Raw genomic sequence first — 5,721 nt, 5'->3', positions numbered from 1 at the left:
GGAGCAGCCTGGTGGGCTGCCATCTACGGGGTCACACAGAGTCAGACATGACTGAAGTGACTTAGCAGCAGCAGCAAGTGATAAGGACTGGAAAGCTACTACTTCCCGTGATGCCGTCATCTGAAAAGATGAACTGTTATCAAAAGAGAGGGACACAAAAAGAGAAGAAATTCTAAAATAAATAAATAAAAGGGACAAGTTGGGGGTCAGAAAATGGAGAACCCAGTACACTGGAAAAAATTCTGAGACCCCACATCTGATCAGTTGAATGTATAGATATACAGGCAGGAGGAAGTGGCAGGCAGTGTGCAGTGTGTGCTGTCTTATGTGTGGGAGGGCCAGTCCAGTGCCCCCAGCTCATGCTGGGCAGAGGCCCTGAGGATGGGGCAGCAGTTGTCTGAAAGTGGCATGGTAAAAGGATGACCCCGGGCTTCCTAATGCAAGGACGATGCTTCTTGAGTTTGCCTGTCCTTTTGCTTATATGTTCATTGCTCTCTAAGCCACACACCTGTGGATGACACTTTGGGATGGTTTGTCCCATGTCTCGTTTCCTTCTTGTGATAATCTACTAGTTACCCTCCACAAAAAAGCAATACATAAACATGTATCTGGCTGGTTCTTTTCTGCAGCCAGAGTGGCGTGGCTGAGCTACTGTGACTTGGCACCTCCAATTCCAGTGTGTGCAGGGGTTTCCACCAGTCACTTCTCAGAGACCAGTTGATTGTCCTACAGCTCAATTCAGTGTCAGAGATAGTGTCAGATCCCACATCTTTTGTCCGTTTTTAAAAATATTTCTTTATTTATTTTGGGGGGCTGTGCTGGGTCTTCGTTGCTGGGCACAGGCTTTCTCTAGCTGCGGAGAGCGGTGGCCGCTCTTCGTTGTGGCGCACCGGCTTCTCACTGTGGTGACTTCCCTTGTAGCAGATCACCGGCTATAGGTGTGCGGGCTTCAGCATCGCGGTGCACGGGCTTCGTTGCCCTGTGGCATGTGGGTTCTTCCCAGCCCAGGGGTTGGATCCATGGCCACTGCTTTGGCAGGCAGATTCTTAACCGCTGGACCACGAGGGAGGTCCCAGATCCCACAGTTTAAGAGTTCAATCCTACAAGACTGTCCCCCACCCTCACTTCATATGCTGCTTGTAAGTCCAGGCTATCACCTCTCTTCAAGATCCACAGGCTATAGATCAGAGTTCTAGGACCACCCCCTGCCCCCCACACACACCTCACTCCAGCTTCTTGGGCCATTAATTTGCTACAGTGGAGCAGAACTCTGAGAAACATTTTACTTACTAGATTCACCAGTTTCTGGTAAAAGGGTATGGCTCAAGTCTAGCTAGATGGAAGAAATGCATAGGCATAGAGAAAGGGTGTGGGGGCTTCCACGCCCTCCCCTTTGCCGCTGTCCTCAAATTTCCTCATGCCACCCAACCTGGAAGCTCTCTACAAACCTGACCGTCTGGGGGTTTGTGGATGCTTCATTACATAGGCACAACTGATGAAACCACTGGCCATTGTTAATGATTAACCCTCCAGCCCCTCTTCGCTCTCCGGAGGTTAGGGGTTGGTGCTGAAAGTCCCAATCTTTTAATCATGTAGTTGATTCTGCTGGCATTCAGCTCCCACCTTTATATACAGTCCCAGAGTAGTCTCATTAAACTTAATAAAAGACATCTTTGCAGACATCTTTGCACTCTCATCAGTTAGGTTATCCCAAAGGTTTTGGGAGCTCTGTGCTAAAATTTGGGACAAAGAGCAAATATACATTTATTATAAATCACATATTACAGCTGCACACACCATCATATAGATACCCCCTGACCTCTCCCTTGGCTTAACCCCGTTTCTTTCAGTCTCATCTATGCAGTTGGAACCTGAAGGGGATGTGGGATGGGAAAAAACTGCTTGCCTAAAATTGCCTGGAATCATCCCTCCTTAAACAGCAGAACAATGCTGTCCTACAAGCTGGCATGGTGACCCAGAAAGTCTGAGAAAATGCATATTTTTACCTGCACAGGGTGATGAGAAAGTGTCATCACACTTAAAACAGAATTAGAAGTAGTTCCGTACTCAACAAACACCTAGGGAATAAATTAATACATGGATTTGTGTGTATATGTGTATGAAAGAGAGAAGAGAGAAAGGATTTAAACATTTGTTTCTTATTGAAGGATCGGTTCTGGACTACATAGTATCTCACCGAATTATGGAAGCGTCTCCTTATTGAGTAAAAATGGGTCACAAGTAATTGTTCTTCATCGTACCCACCCCCAACATATGCATCTATATACAAATAGGCAGGCCCATACCATCTATTTTTTTTTTAATACTTACTGCCTTTAAAAAATGATGCTACTAAAATATAAACACATTCTTACTGTAAATGATTCAAATATTATAAAATACAAAAAATAAAAGGATGGAAATGTGAATATCTTTGTGCTTCCCAATCTGAATCGTTTACCTAGAGGAGAAAATGTCAACGTTTTGGTGAATATCCTCTTGCCTTTTTAAGAAAAACACACACAGACATATATACATATATTACACACTACACAAATTCAATCTTGGTTGGTTGTGTTACACACATGTGATCATAATATATAGACAAACCATTCTTCAACTTGCTTTTTCACCTAACAATAGATCTTGTAGAGCTCTATACATCATTGCATGAAGCTCTTTCTACCTCCTTCTAATGACTACCAGTATTTCATATTATGGATACAATATATATTGTAACACTACATCCTTATATAACTGATATTGAACATCTTGTGAACATATCTAAGCACATTTTTAGGGTGGAAAAATTGCTGAATCAAAGGTTATGTGCATTTTTAAATATTGTTCTTCCAGATTCACTCCCCACCCCCCCATATTTTATATTATGCGTTGGGTGCTCTGTCCCTCAGTCTTGTGCAACTCTTTGCGAGCTCACGGACTGTCACCCACCTGGCCCCTCTGTCCATGGGGATTCTCCAGGCAAGAATACTTGAATGGGTTGCCATGCCCTCCTCCAGGTGATCTTCCCAATCCAGGGATCGAACCCAGGTCTTCTGCATTGCAGGTAGATTCTTTACCATCAGAGCTACCCATTTATGCATTATATATATTAACCCATATATATTATGCATTAGTTCCTGGTTAAATATTTGATACTTCCACTTATTTTAATTTTCAACAATCTGATAGGCAAAAATTGGTATACTATTATTTATTTGTATGTTTCAGATGACAGCAAATTTGAATAAATATCATCACTTATCATTTATCTTCTGTAAATTTTAAAAATATCTTTTGCCTTCTTTTAAATAGATTTTTTGAGATTTCCTTATTAATTTGTAAGAATCAAATATACACTAGGGGCTTCCCTGATAGCTCAGTTGATAAAGAATCTGCCTGCAATGCAGGAGACCCTGGTTTGATTCCACTTCAGGATTCTCGGGCTTTCCTTGAGGCTCAGCTGGTAAAGAATCCGCCTGCAATGTGGGAGACCTGGGTTTGATTCTTGGGTTGGAAAGATTCCTTGGAGAAGGGAGAGGCTACCCACTCGAGTATTCTGGCCTGGAGAATTTCATAGACTGTATAGTCCACAAGGTTGCAGAGTCAGACACCACTGGGCACTTTCATTTTCACTTTCAATATGCACTTGATACTAATTATTAGCCTTTTAAACATGTAGCAATGTTTTCTCCTTGTCATGTAACAATTTTACTCATGGTGTCTTTTGCTATACTAAAATTTTTAATTGGACAAATTTACCAGTATTTTCCTTTATGGCTTTTCTGACCTTTTTTTTTTTCCTTATCCTAAAGTTGGAGAAATATTCTACAATGTTTTGTTCTGACATACATTTTAAGAATAACTCTGAATTTATCTGGAGTTTATTTCATTGAGTGGTAGTTAGATGTGATGATTCATTACAAATGTATCAATAGTTATCTCACTCAACATAATTTTTTTTCTTTTTTTTCCCATTTATTTTTTATTTATTTATTTATTTATTTATTTATTGGTTTTGTCAAATGTTTTATTGAGTGTAGACATCTGGAGTACTGTAAAACATGCATTATCTGTAGATTCAAAAGGAGCAAGCCACATTGTCCTCACTGTCAAATGTGTTAGGCTTGGCATACATCATGGAGATTAATGAAGTATCATGAGAGTAATATGGTTCCTGAAAAGCTTCTACAATTTGGAGTAGAGTCTTAATCACGGGAAAAGCAAAGCTGTTCACGTTTAGTGAACTTGCAGCTCATTGGAGGTACACAGTATTTCAATTTTAAAATGAATAAAAATAGTTGTTTGTGGAAGATTCCCATCACCCCAACTTTACCTGCCCTTTCAGTTTTCAGAAATTTTAATTAAAAAAAAAAGTATATGCCGTTTGGAAGTTGTACATTTATCTGAGCAATAATTAAAATTTATTTCTTCTTCGGTTGCTGAGGTGTATTAAATTTGAAGAAGATAATATCTCCATCTTCAACAATATAATTTCTGCCTTGTTGTCTGTACTTTCCAGCAGCCTTGACTGCATTTTCAGAACCTTCCTCTTTAAAATCTTCATATTTCATTACTTCAGCCATAATGAATCCTTTTTCAAAACCTGTGTGAATCTTTCCTGCAGCTTGAGGAGACTTCGTCCCTTTCCTGATGGTCCATGCACGCACTTCATCTGGGCCTGCAGTGAAAAAGTATTCTAGTTGGAGTGCTGCAAACCCAGCCTTAATGATCTTTGGCAAAGCGCTTTGTGTCATGTTCGCTTCCAGATACTTCTGTCTCTCCTCAGCACTCAATTCTTGCAACCTGAGTTCCAAGGCCCCACTAAAAGGAATGACCAAGGCACCTGGGTCATACTTGTCCACCCACTCTTTAATTTTTATCAACCATTTGTTTTTCTTTCTAATGTAGTCTTTTTCAGAAAGATTAACCAAGTAGACCATTGGTTTTGAAGTCAGAAATAAGTGTTTATTCAATACTTCAATCTCTTTGTCATTCCAATCATGATAGAATCGAACAGGTTTCTTTTGATCTATAACCCAGGATTTGACTTTGCACATTATGTCATATTCAGGTTTTAGTTTTTTATCTCCTCCTCTCACAGCCACTTTCTCTAGTTTATCTATAATGGGCCCAATCATTTCCTCATCTTTAAGCTGAAGCTCTTCATGTATTATTTCTATATCTCGAACAGGATCTACACTTCCTTCAACATGTGTGATATCATCATCTTCAAAAGCACGTGTTAAATGAAAGATTCCATCACAAGCACTAATATGGAATAAAAAGGCATTTCCCAGGCCTTGCCCATTGTGAGCTCCTTTCACAAGGCCAGCAATATCCACTACATTTAGAAAAGCAGGAATTTTGCTTGCTGGTTTGTGGTACTGGCAAAGAAAGTCAAATCTTTCATCAGGCACAGGTTCTCTGCTCTCATTTGGATCAATAGTGCAGAATGGGAAGTTTTCTGCTGAAGCTTGACTATTGGTTAGTACATTGAAGAAGGTAGATTTCCCAACATTTGGTAATCCAACAATACCAATTTTCAAGGAGGTTCCAAATCTTCCAATGATTGGGGGTGGTTTAATTCCATCACCTCCCTTTTTGGGGGGCATCGTGCTCGAGGCGCGCGATGACACGGGGTCCCAGCGGCAGCGGGAGATGGGTCCTGCCGGCAACGGGAGGCGGGGAGGAAGGAGGAGAGAGCGCAGGCCCGGCCCC

The 5,721-nt window shown here is 40.9% G+C and overlaps 1 pseudogene; it reads right to left on the bottom strand.

Annotated features, from left to right (window-relative positions):
- Positions 1-4,381: 4,381 nt before the first annotated feature.
- On the bottom strand, positions 4,382-5,721 carry LOC139037527 (obg-like ATPase 1 pseudogene; annotated as a pseudogene).

The sequence above is a fragment of the Odocoileus virginianus genome, chromosome 11 (genome assembly GCF_023699985.2).
Source record: "Odocoileus virginianus isolate 20LAN1187 ecotype Illinois chromosome 11, Ovbor_1.2, whole genome shotgun sequence".
NCBI classification, from domain to species: domain Eukaryota; kingdom Metazoa; phylum Chordata; class Mammalia; order Artiodactyla; family Cervidae; genus Odocoileus; species Odocoileus virginianus.
This window is presented reverse-complemented; position numbering and strand designations above follow the sequence as displayed.